The 20,611-nt window shown below is 35.9% G+C and overlaps 1 long non-coding RNA gene across 1 annotated transcript; it reads left to right on the top strand.

Annotated features, from left to right (window-relative positions):
* Positions 1 to 6,648: 6,648 nt before the first annotated feature.
* Positions 6,649 to 7,561, top strand: LOC141377574 (uncharacterized). The gene is made up of 4 exons (XR_012389935.1): positions 6,649 to 6,741; positions 6,918 to 7,003; positions 7,308 to 7,350; positions 7,433 to 7,561. It is a non-coding gene; the product is annotated as an uncharacterized lncRNA (long non-coding RNA).
* The last annotated feature ends 13,050 nt before the right edge of the window (positions 7,562 to 20,611 follow it).

Genomic DNA, 20,611 nt, shown 5'->3' with positions numbered 1-20,611 from the left:
AGTAATAAACAGAAGTAAATCAAACAAAGAATAGACACAAACAAAGAAGCTTGCATGCCTATTGTGTAATTCCAAGTGCTTATCGGTTTCATTCTCTGATTTTTTTTTTAAATATTACGTAACAGAAAATTATTTTATTTTTTCCCTGCTTGCATGCAATACTGTGATTTTACATAACAGAGGTACTGTAGTTAATTTAGTAATTTATGTGAAAATATATCAAATGCATGCTTCAAAATATACACTATAAAAGTGAGGTAACACTTTACAATAAGGTGAATTAGTTAATTTTAGCTAATGTATTTACTAACATGTACAAAATGAATATATTTATTGCAGAATATATTTATCGTTGATAAAATTAGTTGATAAAAAAAGCTATTCATTGTTAGTTTTTGTTAACTCAAAGTGCGTTGTACAATGGCCAAGATGGCCGTTTAACAAGCTGCAAATTAAAAAAACACCAGCGAATTTAGAAAAGATCTTCCTTTGACAGCACACATGCTGCAAATTCTCACAATGCAAACACAATAAAAAATGCACTGTATTTTTTAACAAAGCAAACAATTTTTTAAAAATGTGCTGCATTTTCCCACAATGCAAACAGTTTACGAAAACACGCTGTATTTTCTCACAATGCAAACAATTCATGAAAAAGCACTGTATTTTCTGACAATGCAAACAATTTATGACAACACGAAATACTTTTGTATTTTATTAGCCTAAATTACCATAACCTAAATAGCTGGGTCAGTCACGTTTTAGGGTCTCTTCGAAACATTTTTGTTGTGTTTCATGCTATTTTAAAGCATTGTGAAAAAATGCAGCGTTTTCTCCTAAATTGTTTTTGTTGTGAGAAAGTACAGCGCGTTCTTGTAAATTGTGTTGTGAGAAAATGCAGCACGTTTTTATAAATTGTTTGCATTGTCAGAAAATGCAGCTCATATTTGTGAATTGTTTGCGTTGTAAGAAAATGCAGTGCAATTTTGAAAATTGTTTGCGTTGTAAGAAAATGCAGTGCTTTTTTAAAAAAATTTTATCATTTATGTAAATTGTTTGCGTTCAAACAAAATCCAGCTTGTTTTCATAAAATAGTTTTTGTTGTAAGTAAATACAGCTTTTTTCGTAAATTGCTTGCGATGTGAGAAATTGTGTTGTGAGAAAATGCAGCTCGTTTTCGTGAATTATTTGCATTGTGAAAAAATGCAGCGCATTTTTGTGAATTGTTTGTATTGTGAGAAAATGCAGCATATTTTTTAAATTTGTTTGCGTTGTGGGAATAAGCAGCGCATTTTTGTAAATTGTTTGCTTTGTGAGAAAATGCAGCGCGTTTTTGTAAATTTTGTTGTGTTGTGAGAAAATGCAGCACGTTTTTGTAAATTGCTTGCTTTTTGAGAAAATGCAGCACATTTTTTAAAATTGTTTGCTTTTTGAGAAAATGCAGCACATTTTTTAAATTGTTTGCGTTGTGAGAAAATGCACCATGTTTTCGTAAAAAAAATGTGTTGTGAAAAAAAAATGCAGGTCATTTTTGTAAATTGTTTGCGTTGAGAAAATGCAGCATCTTTTCTTAAAGTATGTACTTCTAGTATGTAGTTATCTTCAAGAGCAATCACTTAATGTTCATTGGTTACTACAGCAGGGGAGTTCTCGAGATCTACCTGAGCTCAAACTCCCCTCCCGCCTTGCAACGGGAGGGAACCCTGGGCTCGAGGATCTCATGAGCTCAGGGCTCTCTCCCGGGACAGCATGCCAAACAAGCTTTTATAATTAATCATCAGCTAAGTGTGAACTCTTGAAATTGTTAGCGTTGTGAGAAAATGTAGCACGTTTTCTTAAATTGTTTGCATTGTGGAATAAAATGCAGCTTTTTTGTAAACTGTTTGCGTTATGAGAGAATGCAACGTTTTCGTAAAAAATGTTTGCATTGTGAGAAAATGCAGAATGTTTTATTAATTTGTGTTGTGAGACAATGCACCACGTTTTCGTAAATGGTTTGAGTTGTGAGAAAATGCAGCATGTTTTTTTTTTAAAGGTGTTTGCATTGTGAGGATTTGTATGTGCTGTTAAACAGTTCATCTTTTCTCAATTTGCTGGTGTTTTTTTGTAATTGCATGCGTTTTTTTTAAATTGCAGCACATAAAGCTGTTTCGGCCACCGTGGCATTGACCAATCTTATCAAGCACAACTTTGAATTTGAATTGAACTGCATGGATTACGGTCCTCACTTTACATATATAAATGACTAAATGCATTATAAAATCAACAAATCACAGTTTTCACACTACACACAAGCTTACAGCATAGTGTCACCAAATGATGCTCCCAGCCAATTGCTTTCACAATTGATGTTCTCAGCCGTGGATGTACAGCATTTATTCTAATTACATGTCATTTTTAATGCAAAAAAAGTAGGTAAAATATACCACAAACTCAGAGTTGAGATATGCGAGTCAAAATCAGGGAGGAAAATCAAACTGGCCAAAGCACTTGATGTTTATTTGGTCACAAAACAAAAATGTGTAAGCAAGCAAAGGTAGGTCCGGCGCAACAGCAGGGAGCCTGAAGCTTCACACATTGTGAGCTTCCCCATTCACAGCTCACAGTATGGGAGGAACTTTGAAGGGTGGGCTTTTATTTCAGCCACTCACTTTATCTTTAATCTCCCAGATGGGGAAACGCCACATTAACCGCCTTTCAAATACTCTGGGCCTTGCATTAGGTGCATTATGTACAGTAAATGATGAGGTCAGGACAATTAGTTAAAGTGTATAATGCGATGAGAAATACATTAAAGATGTGCTTGTTCAGCTGTTACACTTCAAGGCAAAATTATTAGCCCTCCTCTTACATCTTTATCCAAATAGTTCACAAGTGCTGTTTAATGGAGAGATTATTTTAGCACTTGTTATAATGTTAAATCTTTAATAATTTCTAATGACTAATTTATCTTTGTTATTATTATTATAATAGTACATAATATTTTACTAGATATTAGTATTCAGCTTAAAGTGCTATTTAAAGGCAAAACTAGTAGGTTAATTAGGTGAACAATGCTAGTTGTGATTATTAAACAAGTCAATTGACAAGTTAGTTTCTTCTGTTGCCATTTGAAAACGAATATCTAATATTAATTTACCTTAAAATATTGTTTTAACAAATGTAAAACTGATTTCATTTTTAGCCAAACTAAATGAACTAAGAAAAAACTTAATAGTACAAATGCATAAAAAATAAAAATGATCACAGAATGCCTAATAATTTGCCTTACACTGTATATTGGTAGACATTATGTAAGAGGTTTTACCCATTCACTGGTCTGATTAATCATTTTATTTGTACTTTGTACTTTCTTTTTTCAGTTTCACCTGTTATCTCTGTCACTTTTCTCTGTATTTCACATTGCGGTTGAAGGGTGTAACCACAATTGACAAACTTGACAGTCTGGTTATCATCTGCGGCACCTGCCAACATCGTGCAAACGTGCCACTTCCTGTGTGCTTCTTCAGCTGATCATCTTTAGCTGTTTTTTTTTTTTTTTTTGTAATTTATTAGTATGCTTTAAATAATACAAATGATAATAATATAATAAAAACATAATAATAAAAAATAAAACAGGCATAACAATTCACTTTGTTGTAAAACAAAGTGTAACCTAAAAACGCAGTATAAATGATTCTGCATCAGAGTAACCATGCTGTTTTACAAATATATTGCAGTGTTAAGAAATATATTCTGCTCTATTTGTCTACATAAGTGGTCCATGCATGCAGCTTTCCCGTGCCAAGTCTATAATTAGACACCAGAGCCATTTTTTTCATTATGGATAATGATTTCTCATGGTTTTCTATTGCAGTTTAATTCAGTCCTATCGATATGACATTTTGTGCTTATTCATATAGCCCATGTTTAGTAATGTCACATGGTTGTCATTTACGAAAGATGAATAGTAAGTCTAACACATGACATGATTATTTGAAATGTTCTCTGATTACATAAGTGTGAAAATAACCTGGGAATTCTTCTGGCCTATTTCAAGTAACGTTTTTTTTTTATTATTTGTTTGGGTTGTGAGAAAATGCAGCACATTTTCACAAAATTGTTTGAGTTGTAAAAAAAGTGCAGCGCGTTTTCATAAATTGTTTGCGTTGTGGAAAAAAAGGCAGCGTGCTTTTTTTGTTTGTGTTGTAAGTGCAGCAAGTTTTATTAATTTGTTTGCGTTATGAGAAAATGCAGTGATATTTCATAAAGTGTTTGTGTTGTGAGAAAATGTAGTATGTTTTAATTTGTTTGCCGTGTACGGAAATGCTGCGCTTTTTAATAATCTGCTTGTGTTGTAAGAGATTATATTTATTATATTTTATGCATCTTAAGAAAATGCAGCGTTATGTAATTTCTTTGAGTTGTAAGCACAACGCTTTTTTTATTTGTTTGTTGTGTAAGAATGCAGCCTGTTTTCTTAAATTCTTTGCGTTGTGAGAAAATGCAGTGTGTTATATTAATTTCTTTGCTTTGTAAGAAAGTGCAGCGCATTTTAAAACAGAGGAAACCCACACAATCAAGGAAAGAACACGCAAACTCCACACAGAAATGCTAACTGGCCCAGGGATTCAAACCAGAGACCTTCTTGCTGTGAGGCAACGGTGATAAACACTGAGCCACCGTGCCACTCTGCAATACATATTCTTATTAAAAAGAATAAACATCTGTATGTTCATAAATTCCCTGTTTAAAACTCAGACACCAAACAGTAAACAAATCAAAGTAAACTAAAATATATGAACAGAAATATATCAATGAATATATACAAAAATAAACATAAGTATAAAAATATTACACTATCAGCTTGATTAGAAAAATACCAAAAAACTTTTTAAATGCTTCAGCAATGATTATGAATTAAGTTTTTTTTTTCCAAGTTGATCCAATGTTTTCTTTTCTTTTTGTCAGCATACATACAACCTACACAGCAAATTCATCTGAGTTAAATTCTCGGTGTTGAAGCATTTCAGAGTAAAGTGTTGACGTTAAAGAGTTAGATTTTGATAAATGAATATAATAAGAGTTAGAATTGATTTTATTCAGTGCGAAATCAAGGAGTTATCTTTTCAACACTTGGTGGTGTTATTTCCAACATCCGGGAATTCATGCAGCCCCAGTCACTGAAGAATTTTCCAGACGCCATTTTCCATCTGAGGTTTAGAACAGCAACTGGTGAGTCAAACTACCTAAATGTTGGTATTTTAATAACTTTCTCTAAGGAAATACAGTTTTAAACATATTGTTAAGTTAATAACTTTAGAATGGAGTGACAATTTTAATCTTCTGCGGTTCATTCATGGTCGTTTGTGTATCTAGCTTAACTGCATTACTATTCACTTCTTTTCAAGACTGTTTTTATATATGCTCATGCATACATAGTGCATAAAAACATCAAATGTACATGTTCAACACATTTCTGTCACGCTTAATGCCATTTTGTGCGTTGTTACCCATCTGTAAAATAAAATCGACACTTCTCCTTTAATTCGAAGCAAACTAACGTTAGCGAGGGAATCCCCGGAGCAGCCTAACGTTAGCCTACTCTGTCCGGCTGCTAACGGCAACACAGGACGGTTTCCATAAGCTCTGGAGAGTTTCTAAAACATATCTGGTGAGTAAATGAACATATGCTTACTTGTAAAAGGCTTCCTGACTAAAACATATGATTGTTTGTTATTCGTGTACGTTAATTTGGTTGTTTTAATCACCGCGGCCCTTTTAAACTGGTTCATTCGTGGCCGTCCATATACCGTTAGTTGATAGACTCGCGTGATAACGTACGCTTGAATTATATTAAGCGTTGACAACCATTAAAGTCGGAATGTTAACATTATTGTCTTTAAATGACCGCGTTTGCACTTTCTCAGACTTTTAAGGATACAGAAGTCTCCCGGAAGTTGCGTGACTAACGTTAACGTTATCCCGCAAATGCACAGAGACTCCCAGATGCCCAAGTAGATGCCCGCAAATGAATGATAATCTCCCGGAAATCGCGCGTCTCCCGCCCGGTCATTAAACACTTTGCACACCCCTCTCTACCGCATCCCTCCCAGCTCTTCAGGTACGTCGCGCGCAAGTCACCCCCACCGCTCTTCAGGTACGTCGCGCGCAACTCATCCCATTGCTCTTTAGGTACTCATCTCTCCCGCTACCTCCCGCAAATCAACTCTGTATCCCCCGAAAATGACTTTTCCCAACTCGGGATGTCTGACGTTAGTAAGTTAGGCTATTTATGTAGTCAGGAACATCTTAGTCAAGCTTTTTCTCCCGCATGATATGTGCTTAAAACTATAGGCTAAACTTAGCATGTACTGTACACAACATTTCCGTTTTATTAAAGACAATTTAGTGCGTTGTAAACAGCCACCTGTCTGTAAAATTAATCAACTGATTCATATTTGAGCAGCCTAAGGATGATACAGGTTTGATTTGTAGATTTATTATCAATAATCAACATCTGAATCAAAAGATATCTGAAAAAGTGTGAGGCATACTTTTTGATGTTCATCTCTCCTTTTATCTGAAGGTTATGCATATGTGTTAGATACTATTTTTTTGTTGTTTTTTAACAGCCACAGTTCTCTATACAATAACACAAGACCCTGAGACGGTGGCTGATTAGAGACGGATGGTGTATTTCCAGAGTTGGTGAAATGACCAAGCACACCTTCTTGGTCATATGTGGTGATAATAATAAAGGTATGTTTGATAAAGTTCTGTATTTGTTTCACAATAAGCTGAGAGGGTATTAGAGCATTAAAGAATAATGAATGACATGAAGGTGATAAGTTTTGTATTGTGGGTGAACTGTTACTTAAATAATGTTTTGCTCTTTACTTTGCACTTTTCCTCTTTTGCTTATCCTAATATTTTAGATTATATTTGGACCTGAAACATCTGCTAGACTCCAGTAAAGGTGGCGTCAATACTGGACCTGAAAGGGCCTAACAAGTTGAATCTGGTAAAGAAACACACACACACGCACACACACACACACACACGCACACGCTTACAGAAAACTGAAGGTTTATAAATATTTTTTACACTGTGGCCAATATTTTGGGGAAATCAGCATCACTAAATGATATAAAAGATTTTAAGCTCCTCTAAATTTTGCTCCAAGTGTTGTGTTAAATTCAGGATTCTGGACAGACAGCTGCCTGTTTTTCCAGTTCTAGTCATAGTGGTTAACCTAATTGTTTTTGGAGATCCAACAGTGATGTATGTGTTTTTTCTACTTTTCCATATCCTGTCACCTCATCCAGCTGGGAGAGTCAAGTTGTGGATCATCATGAAGATTTTCAAAAGGTGAGTTTAGATTTCTTGAATGTTTTTCTTTTAAATATATCATAGAATTTGATTGCAATTTGTTTTCAAACATTTTTCTAAGTCATGCTGGAGTCTTGAAGAGTTCTTAGATGAGCATCACCCTACAGTATATCCGTGCATCAGGAACCACCAGACGAGCGATCAGCAGCTGCTACATCGTCATGGATAAAAAGGTCATCCTGTGGCTGGGAAGCACTTCATTCACAGGACATACTTGATGAGATTTCCTAGCTCCAGTTTGTTTTCACACAAGTTTACAGCATTTATACCTTCATTTAAACTGCTGTGTTTGATATGGAGGACCAAGGAAACACCCGAAGTGAAAGATTTGCAAGCCAAGTTGTTTAAAATGTAATTTCAGAAGAAAACTATGAGTTCAGAAGTAAACTATGAGTGACGCTATATTGAACTTTCAAATTGCTCTGATAACACATCAAGTTTGGACCAAAGGACTGAAACAGCCCTTTTGAGCACTGGTCATACATATTTTGTTGATACTGTCTGTACTAATAAAACATTTAAAGCATATTTGACATTGTTGCATTTTAAAAACTGATTGAATTGTTGAAGTGGTGAATATTTTAAAATAAAATGTTTTTTATTTTGTAATTTACAGTCTATTTGACCTTTTTACCATATTTACACTCAAGAGAGTTGAATAAAATAACAATATATTACACCAGGCGGTGTTAAATATAGTTACATTTTTTAACTCTGCCCAGAGTTAAAATTAACCCTTACTTCGGTGTCAATGAGCCAACCCTTTTGAAAGTGTTGATTTAACTCTGTTTTGAGTGGACCCCATGAGACACTTTCAAAGTGTTGAAATTAACACCCATAGAGTTGTTTTGGGTCCCCATATTTTGCTGTGTACACAGTGTTCTACTTCTGGCAGTGCTGCTGTCCAGCATGTTCATATACTTCAGCCCTTGTTGTTACCTTACTGGCCTAGTGTTTTAAGCTTATGGGATATTTTGTGTTACATTATTTATTGCATTTCCATCACACTTCATAAAAGACCCACAGACTCCAATGGTTGGTGCTCTGGAAGAACCTGGACCTCTTGTAGCATTTGCAGCAAGCAGACATTTCAAACTTTTTTTTAGTGTTTCACCTTTCTGATATGATGCCTCAGAAACACTTAACACTTCACTCCAGGGTAAATGGCTCCATTTGTCATTACTTATTCAACACTGAGACTGAACCTCTTTCTAAGCATGGAGACACTGGAGGTGGTCGGTCCACTGAGCTCAGAGAAGCTAGTTGCTCTTTCACAAAAGACTTGTCACTGTGATTGTTGCAGGTACTGTCAATAACTGCTGAAACAACAACGCCTGAGCCTTGGGAATTGGCTTTGTGTTTGTAAAAAAAGGTGTGGAGTTGATGAGGGTTTGGGAGTGTTATTGTGCAGACTTCTGTTCATTAGCAGCACAAATGGTCAGTTGTTTACCATGTTAATCTCCTGTGTGGCTGCTCATACTTGATAAGGCAAGCATTAAATGATTCATACCGGACATGAAATTTCTATTCATCGTCTACAAAAATATGAAGTGTTTTCAACATTGATCGTTTAAAAAAAGGCTTCTTAGTCTTTTTTTTTTTTTTTGAAAGGCTGTTCATTCTTAAAAATCAAGGCTTCAACTTAGAGTGATGCTATGAGGGATTATTTTGGCTTGTTCAATTTTGGTCACAATTTATGTCAGGTGGCTTTAACTAATATGTACTTACGCTGAAATTAATCATTAGTTTAAATGCACTTAGAGTGTAAATACATGATTTTACTTTGTACTTATGATTAAATACCTGCATGTAAATACATCTGTAATTAAATTTAAAATTAGATCGCTGACAACCCCTTACACCAGTGGTGGCCAACCCTGTTCCTGGAGAGCCACCTTCCTGCAGATTTCAGTTGCTACCCATATCAAGCACACCTGAACCAATTAATTAGGACCTGAACACCACATGATAATTACAGGCAGGTGTGTTTAATATGGGTTGCAACTGAAATCTGCAGAAAGGTGGCTCTCCAGGAACAGGGTTGGCCACCCCTGCCTTACCCCTTAACTTGCCGTTAAAAACTACCCATACCACAAAAACTGTCCCTAACCCCGTTTCCCTCCTCAAGAGCACCAGAAGTGTGCAATACATTCTAAACACATTAAGTGCATTGTATTTTTTCAGACGCTAGTAGTTAGGGGAACTAAATATAAAGTGGGACCATTTTTTAAATTAGATAAGAACATTATAATATCTAGAAAGCATTTATTGCTGTAATAAACAACGTAAGAAACATTTTATGGAATGTAAAGGTTATATGGATGTTAAAGGTTCTTCATCGAGCCATCAATTCCTGTACATTTTATAATTAAGAATGGTAAATAACAGAATAGTTGTGATATATTTAGTATTTTAATCATACAAATGTAAACTTAAAGTTACAGAGTAGAGAAAAAGTTAAATTATGAAACCTACATGAGCCTGGGGGGATGCTAATTTTAGAAAAAATTCAATTGGCACTAAGAGGTCTTTGCTTCTGAACTCTTCGTATATATGAGAATGGTATTAAATGTTACATATGCTTTAGACAAAATAATACATCTTCATTGTTTTTCTAAACAATCTACAAATTCCTATTGTTCAGCATTTCACAATTACATTGGCAGTATATTTGCCAGACCAGACAAAATATTCAGAAAAATGTATGTCAATTTGTGTGTGTCCATACAATGAAAGTATCTCACTGGCTTTCATTATATAGACCAGGGGTGTCCAAACTTAGTCCTGGAGGTGCCAGTGTCCTGCAGATTTTAGCTCCATCTTGCCTCAACAAGAGCTTGATTAGCTAGCGCAGATGTGTCTCATTGTGGTTAAAACTAAACTTTGCAGGACACTGGCCCTACAGGACCAAGTTTGGACATCCCCTGATATAGACAAAAGCAGTTAACCATTCCTTCCTTCCTTTCTTCCTTACTCCCAGGGCCATTTATATCTAAGTTGATATTAAGCCCCACCATGGTGTTTTGTAACATCTAATTTTTATGTGTTGGGTTGTTAGCTTAACACTTAACCTGGCGGACCAGGACATACACGCATACGCTACAGACAAATCAGCTTACCCTATTCATTGACAGCACGTCTTTGGACTGTGGGGAAAACCGAAGCACCCAGAGGAAACCCACACGAATTTGCAGACTCCACACAGAAATGCCAACTGGCCCAACCGAGGCTTGAACCAGTGACCTTCTACCCACTGCACCACCGTGTCACACCCATCCATTCCTTAAAATACAATATGCTATGCTCTGCAGAAGAAAGAAAGTCAGGTTCGGGTTTAGCACATAATCGTGAGTTCATGCTGCCATTTAAAATTGTGATTTTGACTTTGAAACTTGATATGACTTCATGAAACTCTGACTACATAATTTGCATATAAAGCATCATTTAATTTTGTGTTCCAGAGAGAAATCCTGTAACTTCCTGGGGAACTGATGAAAAGCATTAATAAGAATTTAAGTTGCAGCCACTTGAGAAACCTGATTCTTTTCTTCTTAAATTGTTAAATTATTTAAGCCTCAAAACATGGTCAAATTGCAACAATTGCTGACATCTTGTTGATTTTAAATGTCTAATGTTAGAAAATGCAATCGCGTCACGCAGGTAATTTGCAGCTCTTTTTTTGAAACAGACTTTGGCTTAAAATAACATTTGAGAGAGTGATTGTGGTCCACTGGTTAGTCCAGTTAAACAGTCAAAGGGCATGTTAAGGCAAAGACACATCAAGGCACAGAGGAGTTTATGTGGATGTTTTATTATTGTATAAGTTACGCACAAATTTTGGACATTTTTATGCACATTTTTCAATTTATGCAAAAATACATTTCACCGGCCACTTAATAAGGTACACATACAACTTCTTGTTGACATCAATTTCTAAACAGCCAATCACATGGCAGCAACTTAATGCATTTAGGCATGCAAACATTGTCAAAGCGATCTGCTGCAGTTCAAACCGAGCATCAGAATGAGCAAGAACGGTGATGCAAGTGACTTCAAATGTGGCATGGTTATTGGTGCCAGACAGGCTGCTCTGAGTATGCTGATCTACTGGGATTTCCACGCACAACCATCTCTAGTGTTTACAGAGAATAGTCTGAAAAAGAGAAAAAATATAGTGAGCGGCTGTTCTGTGGGTGCAGATGACTTGTTGATGCCAGAGGTCATTAACAGTAAATTAAATAACCGTTCATTACAACCGAGGTATGCAGAAGAGCAACTCGAACGCACAACACGCTAAACCTTGAGGCGGATGGGCTACAGCAGCAGAAGACAATTTCCTTGGCACACTTTAGGCCCATCAGTAGCAATTGAGCAGTGTCAACACCACAGCCTACCTGAGTATTGTTGCTGACCATGTCCATCCCTTTATCTTCTGAATTCTTCTGATGGCTACTTCCAGCAGGATAATGCACCATGTCAGTGTGAATCATCTCAGACTGGTTTCTTGAACATGAAAATGAGTTCACTGAACTCAAATGGCCTCCACAGTCACCAGAACTCAATCCAATAGAGCACCTTTGGGACGTGGTTGAATGGGAGCTTTGCATCATGGATGTGCAGCTGACAAATCTGCAGCAACTGCGTGATGCTATCAGGTCAATATGGACCAAAATCACTGAGGAATATTTCCAGTACCTTGTTGAATCAATGCCACGAACGATTAAGGTAGTTCTGAAGGCAAAAGGGGCTCCAACCTAGTAAGGTCACCTAATAAAAGTGGCCAGCGAGTGTATATTTATGAATGCATAGCTACTGACAGATTTAAAAATATCTTTAATCTATAACTGGTATAAAACTTTGTGTGAAAACATACTTTTTCCCAAATGTATTATCATTACTTACCTGTATCCACCAAGCCACCATTCTTACAAAACACCTGAAAAGCCTGCAGCAAAAGAGAGATCCATTAATCATGAGAGCTGTAGAAAGAAATACCTTTTCATGGCTCTCATTTAGATTCTCATTCACACATTAGTACTCACATCATCTTGTTTTTGCATGTATGAAGTGGTAGCACGTGCCATCTCATGCAAGATTCAACAATATCATCTTTCTTAGCTTAAGAAATGCCTTATAAGGCCATAATCAACTGCCCACAGACACTTGTGTGCTTTACATCAGCAAGAATCAGGCCTACAGGTTGCCATGGCAGCCGCTACTTGAGGATTCTGCTCTAGGCCACTTTTCCTTGAGCAGCTTGTACACGTGGCAAAGAAGAGAGATTTGAGAAAGCTTATTTCCATTTACAGCTCAGCTCTAATTGAATCAACTTTTTTTTTCATTAGCAACATGGGTCATTGCAGCAAATATACAATAATTTATTTGATTACACGATCCCTTCATTTACTTTATTAGTTCACGTGCTTAAACATGACAACACTTACTGCAATTTGACCACAGTTTAAAGTAAGATGCTTATTTGTTGATCTAATTACAAGTGGACAATGCTTAAAACACAAGTGGTCTTTTATATGTTTCAAACACTGATATGGTCAAATATGATTCAGCAACCAAGACCATAAACTATCACAGTTAGACTTACTCACAAACCTATGACCATTATTTTACAACAAAACACTCACAGCATACCCTGGAACCCCAAAACATGGGTAGAACAGGGAGTGGTGACAAAACAATATCAGACAAATAACTAAACAAACTCTATATTATATTATATATATATATATATATCTCTGGTATAAATACACAGGACATGACTGAACTGAATACATACAGGGGTGTGACACAGGTGGAACTAATGAACATTAACTGATGGCGGGAAAACAGAACAAAGGAAACACATGGTGGGAACAGAAACACATGGAACATCACATGACAACAACAACCACATGAACACAACACAATTGCGCTGGACATGTAGCACAGCTGCAGCCAGACCGCAGATTAGCCGACCGCAGGCGGGAGCAAAGTTGAAAACGGAGGCTTCAAGCCAGATAGCTGGACACTTCGGGGCTCAAAGTTGCTACAGTCATGATGACCGATCACTTGGCGTCATCATCATTTATTTATTTATTTTTATTCATAACAATAAAAGATTTACAAATAAAACAGAATACAGTCTCTACAAACTATAGTTCATTTTTAAACAATAAGGGAATTAGGAATTAAATATATTACAAACACATGAGAGAAATAAGGGGAAACGAGAAGGTAATATAGACATAAAAACGAACAGGCCTATTAAATACAATACAATAAGCATACATTCTAAGAGTTTAAACCCCTCTTTAGGTTAATATTTCTTGTTTGAATATGCCAAAATGGTGTTTACATTTATTTACATTTATAGATATTAAACGTTGCAATATATATTAGTGTAAACCCCAAAACAAGGTTTTTTGATTAAGTCTTAATGATTAGGATTTTTTTGGATAATGAAAGCATTTTCAAAAAAGCACTTTAATTTAAAAAGACTGAACAGAACAAAAGGACAATCCTAAAATAGGTGATGTACACTTTAAGTAGAAGTTTCCCAAAAAGAGCAGATATAAACAGCTAGACAGGAAATTATATATTTGTGAATCCGAAAATAAATATACATATTTGTGAATCCGAAGTTGTCCAATATTAAACCGTTAAATAAATTTGTTTGACAAGCGTGCATGATTTAAATCGGGCCCAGGCGTGGTTTGGTTTGGCTTTGGCATGGTGTGCTTGTAGAGTGAGTGCAAAGCGTTTCATATAGATTTATTAATCACTGTTACTTTTCAATGAACGCAATCTTTCGTAGATTATTAAAGATGCAAACCCCTCACTGCACGACAGCTGCACCTTCGGCAAACCTCCTATTATGTGCAGCACAATGACTTTTGTGATGAGCGGTGGTGTATCTGTTCTGCAAAGTATTTGACTGCGTGTCACTGCATCCCAAAAGACTAAAAATAATAGAAAACAATATAACTAAAGCAATGTCCACTGTGCTGAGTAAGAGCGCTTCTCTTCAAAACTAAACAGTCGCATCATTGATGACGCAAGCATGCTCAGGTTCAGAAGGTAAAAAGCAGTGTGAGTGCAGGGGAGACAATCATGCTTCGGCATGGTTCAAGGCAACTGCACCTAGTGTGAGTACACCTCAGTATAAAGCTACAGTGTGTCTCTATTGATTGTTTATGTAAAACCAAGTATGAATTTGAAAGCCAAATAAAGCTGAAATGGACAGTGCGTGAGCCCATTATGGTATTAAAAAGTTAAGTAATAAAAGGCTTTTTCGTGACTGGATAAGTTTATGTGTAAAACCATGTTATAACTAAAATTTTTCATAAAATAACTATAAAATAATTTATTGTTAGTTGTTACTTAGCCAATAAAGAAGACATCCTCTGCTGAACAGAGCTGGTCATATTTACATATTCTGGTAAACTAAAAACAGAAAAAGACATGATTTATAGGAAACAAGTATGAATTTGAAACTTAAAATGAGCAGAATACTGCCGTTTACTTTACCTGTGTAGAGAGTCCTCGATGTTCTTATAACATTTCTCTAATGTGTTTGTGAGAATGGTCTTTGGTTTTATTAAACGTTGTGAAACCATTTTCTAATAGTACATTGTTTAATCATTAAACATTTTTAAAACATTTCTAGAGTGTTCTTGTTTATTGTTTTTGGGGGAAAAAAACATTTTTGGAATATTCATTGGATATTCCATTGAAATGTTTTCTTGAAAACATTAACACAACCTGTAGGGAATGTTAGCCAAAGTTGAGAGAACGTTCCCATCTAGCTGGGAAGCCGTTTACATGTCACTTAGTCCAAAACACTTCGATTGTAAAGCCGGCAACTCCACTATGGAAGTTAAGTTTCCTCCCTTGGTGCATAAATCATAAAAAGAAATAACAATTGTCATGTGAAAACTGCATCCTGGCTATATTTTAAAGGGGTCCTATTGTTTAGGTCGGGCTTAGTTTGAGCAGGACGCCCTGACTTCAACACAATAAAGTTTAGCATCCAACTGTATAGCGAGACACAGCTCACACAATTCCCTCACTGTGTCAAACAAGTCCTTTATACTGTGGTGAAGATTTTAATTTCTTGAGGTTGAAAGCTTGCAAACCGGTCTTGGGAACTTGGAATAATTCAGCTATACAGTATCAAGAAATGAGACAGTGTGCAAAGACCTCAGCTGTTGTTTCTGATTTGTGAAATCCCGCCATGCGTGGTATGGACGTCATTAGTCTCTGTGTTGTGAGAAGCTTATAGAGGAAACGCCACACCGGTGCATTTATTTACAAGTAGAACTGAGGAAAGTACTCAAACTGTATTTTCCTAAGCAAAACTGCACCAGTGCACCTCTTAATTAGAAATAACTTAATGCTTGACATGATTGCAATCAAAAAAGCTTTAATTAAAATGCAAATTCAGGGTCTGTATAATTGTTGCTAAGAAAGTTTCTGTTTCAGCAGAAGATGATTTTCATTTATGGACATTCTCCAGAAATACATGCTTCAAGCACTCTTCATTTTGACACACAGCCTTGTGTTGAAGAACATGCCCAGGTGGATTATTCAGGCTTTTGTCTCAAAGACATACAAAAGCAAATCGCTTCAGGCTTCCATGAGTTCCTACATTCTCTTTATGCATGCAAACATATCAACACAACCTTATTGCCTGCATATATAAATTGAATAAAAATAGGCTTGAAATTAAAGGGACAGTTCACCCAAAAATTAAAATGTTAACATCATTTAATCATTCTTCTGTTTCTTCCATTCACTTCTATAGTATTTTGTTCCTACAATGAATGTCATTGACAGCTTCCTTTCAACATTCAGAATTTTTTTGTGCTTAACGGAAGACAAAAATGTATAAGTTTAGGTCACAGGTGTCAAACTCAGTTCCTGGAAGATTCCTGAAGCTCTGCACAGTTTAGCTTTAAACCTAATTAAACACACCTGCACTTCCAGGTAAGTGTGTTGAGGAAAGTTGGAACTAAACTATGCAGAGCTGCAGCCCTCCAGGAACCAGGTTTGACACCCCTGGTTTAGAACAACTTGTAAATAGTGAGGACCTTATACTTTCTGGGAGAAATATCCATTTAAAGGGGTTCTGTTATGCTCTTTCTGTCATAAACACTCTTGGTATGAATAGGATGGTGTAAATATGTATATGGCAATGATGATATATTTGGTCCTGGCAGTATGCTTTCATTATCATGGCAGAGGAAGTACCAACGCCTGCTACAACCAGTATACACACAGATATGCCATCTGAGAATATGATATGCTGCTGCCATAAACATGATATATAACATGATGATAAATCAGAATTATTAGCCCCCTGAATAATTAGGCCCCCTGTTTATTTTCCCCCCAATTTCTGTTTAATGGAGAGATTTTTTTTTTCAACAAATTTCTAATCATAATAGTTTTAATAACTCATTTCTAATAACTGATTTTTTTATCTTTGCCATGATGACAGTAAATAATACTTGAATAGATGTTTTTCAAGACACTTCTATACAGCTTAAAGTGACTTTTAAAGGCTTAACTAGGTTAATTAGAGTAATTAGGCAGGTTAAGGTAATTAGGCAAGTTATTTTATAACGATGGTTTTGTAGACTATTGAAAATAAATATAGCTTAAAGGGGCTAATAATATTGACCTTAAAATGTTTTTTTTTAAAAATTAAAAACTTCTTTTATTCTAATAAAACAAGCAAGACTTTCTCCAGAAGAAACAATATGATCAGACATACTGTGAAAATTTCCTTGCTCTGTTAAACATCATTTGGCAAATATATAAAAAAAAATAATAATAATAAAATTCAAAACTGTATATGTATCCCCCGTAGCAGAACACAGGTGGAGCTGGGGTGGAGGAGGGTCTCCGAAAACGAACTGCAGCTGAATAACGCAGAACAACAAGGAGCATTTGAAATGAGGAAGAGCCAACACATTGGCTGCCGAAGTGGCAGCAACCAATCTCCTGCACCATGTAGTTAATGACGCAGGAGCACATTAGGTGGCCTTTGAGCCTGCACGCGCATAGAGTTTCATGGCAGAAATTGCACTTCACAAAATCGTGTTTTTGCATTTGGGTGTACTACAACAGTGGTCCACAACCACCGGGCCGCGGACCGATACCGTGGATCAATTGGTACCGGGCCGCACAAGAAATCATTAATTATTTGTTTATTTATTTATTTGTTATCTGAGTCTAAACAATCTTTTATTTTGAAAAATCTTTTATTTTGAAAAATTAACATTACATCTTACATCTCGGACACTTTAGCACCCAAATTTAACACACAAGTAGCAAAATGAGTAAGAAACAGATGTCTTTGCTAAGAGGTCCAGTGAATGACCAGCAAACTGCCAAGAAATGGATCCACGACCTATTTGTCAACAAATCAGGTAAATCCAGCATGTCTGTGCAAGAAGATCAACATAGGAAATCTCAAATGATGGCGGCCTTTGAGGGGCCATTCGCATATCACGCCTTTTCTAGAGTTCTCACTAATTTGTTGTTTCCAATGGAGGTGTGTGGCTTGCATGCTAACTCTAACCCGCGCTCGCACCTTCGAGACACATGCAGTTAAATTAATTCCGAGAGTGTACCGCGAGTCACCTGACAAGAATTGACTGATCAGCTTCAGCTTGTATGGAATATACACATTTCAGTAGACTAATTATCTCAGATAAGCATAGATGACCCAAACACTGCAGTGCTTTGTAATTTCCCATAAATAAAGCTTGTATCAGAGTGACAGCAATGTTTTGTCAGTTTGTCATCTTCTGAAAAAACGGTTAATGGTCGCCTAGCACCCCCTCCCAAATCCACACTCTTATGCTTGTCATGATGGAGTGTACTGTATTGCATATACTGTCAGTAATTTATATATGTATGATATATAAAAAATATTAAAAATATAAAAAATACTAATTGAATTATCTTCTAATGGGGAACTTTGTGACATCATAAACTTTGGAAAACAGTGTTATAGTCCATGCGAGCCTGTAATTCCTGAAAAGAGTTAAATGAAATAAAATGAAATATCTCCCTTTGGAGTGGACTCAAGATTTGATCCTCATAGATCTTTTTATGCCCAAATATACAGACTACAGGCTGACTAAAAATTAAAAAGTGAAAAGGCATGATAGGACCCCTTTAAACAAATATAGCATAGGAAATAGATATTTAGTAACTTGGTAAACTCAAACTACTTCTAAAGATTTTTTCAATTATTATTTTATTATCTTTGATCAGCAGTCTACCAATTACAACATCATTTGAGTATTAATTTGGATGCCCGCAACATGAAATTAAATCAAAATCTAAAGGTACACATTGGCATGCTCTACACAGCAATCTGAATGAGCCTCATTATCTTATTATTGCACAAATGAGAGTAGATCACTAATGCAATCAAATATATTCAGTCTGATTACCAACAGCAATTTCCTGCAAAGGCTTTTAGATCCACTTTCAAATGCTCATTAATAATGAACCCCAGACTAAGGTATGACGTTGTGGAGCCAGGGATGATTCACAAAACCTGAGTAGTTCAAAGCTTCTCTAAAAGCATGTGTGAATCTTTACTATGTATGTATATGTGAAATGTGCTGATGTGTCAGATGTCTTTCCTGTTGATCTTTGACCACTTCTCTTAACACCAAGAGACAATCCATTCTTCCCGTCTACGTCTTTCTTCACTTCCTTTAAATGGGAAAAGGTGGGGAAAAAATATAGTTGATTAAAAGCATAATATAAATTAAGTAATTACTGTATTTACCTTCATTTGGATTTATTAAATTATTGCTTTTGCTTGTGATTTTTTTTTAAATTTAAGAAGTTTTAAGATCTTCTCTATATATATATTCGCCTCAATATTATATATCTGCTCTCAATATTTGCCAATGTTTCATTAAAGGTACATATTTTCTGTTTAATTTTATGTGGCAATTATTTATGCTATTAAATTCATCTAGATGGGCAACGTGGTGGCTCAGTAGGTAGTGCTGTTGCCTCACAGAAAGAGGGTCGCTGGTTCGACCCTCTTCGACCCGAGTTGGCATTTCTGTGTGAAATATGCATGTTCTCCCCATGTTCGCATGGGTTTCCTCTGGGTGCTCTGGTTTCCTACACAAGTCCAAAGACATGTGGTATAGGTGTTTTGGGTAAGCTAAAATTGTTGTAGTGTAAGTGTGTGAATGAGTGTGTATGGGTGTTTCTCAGTGATGGGTTGCAGCTGGAAGGGCATCTGTTGCGTTAAACATATGCTGGATAAGTTGGTGGTTCATTCCACTGTAGTGACCCCAAATTAACAAAGGGACTAAGCCGAAAAGAAAAGGAATGAATGAATAGACCAGGGGTGTCCAAACTCGGTCCTGGTGTCCTATGCATAGTTTAGCTCCAACTTCCTTCAACACACCTCCCTGGAAGCTTCTAGTATACCAAAAAAGAGCTTGATTAGCTTATTCAGGTGTGTTTAATTGGGGTTGGAACTAAAATATGCAGGACACTGGCCCTCCAGTATCGAATTTGGACATCCCTGGTTTATATGAAGTGAAATATGTATGTAAATATCACATAAAATTGTTTAAACACCCCTGATAAAGACGCATAAAGCTGACACAGTACTATAGGAATTACTTACACATGCTGTCTGAAGTCTGTATAGCTGAAACAAAGGGGAAAAAACAGCTGTTTCCTGTTGTGCACAAGTAATCTGTGCAAACCATATGTTTAGCAATATGTGTTATCAACAGGTGTTAATCATTGCATTACAGTTTGTGCTATGATCCTTATGTTTTGTTTATATACATTAGTGCTGTTTAGAGGTCAGAACAATAGAGAAGATAATCCTTTTTAAAACTACAGAAGCATTGTACCCAGTATTGTGGGTAACTTGTTATACTTTATGTAATAATATTACTTTTCCCAAGTAACGTAATATAATGCATTGCTTTTAAAAAATAAGTAATATTATTTGAGTTTCTTTAAAAAAATAACATGAGTTACTTTTTACCTTGTTTAATTGGCTTTTACTTAGACTTAGACTTAGAAAACTTTATTGATCCCGCAGGAAATTGCTTACGTAATGACTGCCATAACACACAAAACATAGAAACACAAAACCACAAGACAAAATAAATAAATTAAATAAGTGAAATAAGTCACATAAATCCAACCAATCTATAAAAGGAAACAGCCACAATACATA

The sequence above is a fragment of the Danio rerio genome, chromosome 14, assembly GCF_049306965.1.
Source record: "Danio rerio strain Tuebingen ecotype United States chromosome 14, GRCz12tu, whole genome shotgun sequence".
Taxonomy (NCBI): Eukaryota; Metazoa; Chordata; class Actinopteri; order Cypriniformes; family Danionidae; genus Danio; species Danio rerio.
This window is presented reverse-complemented; position numbering and strand designations above follow the sequence as displayed.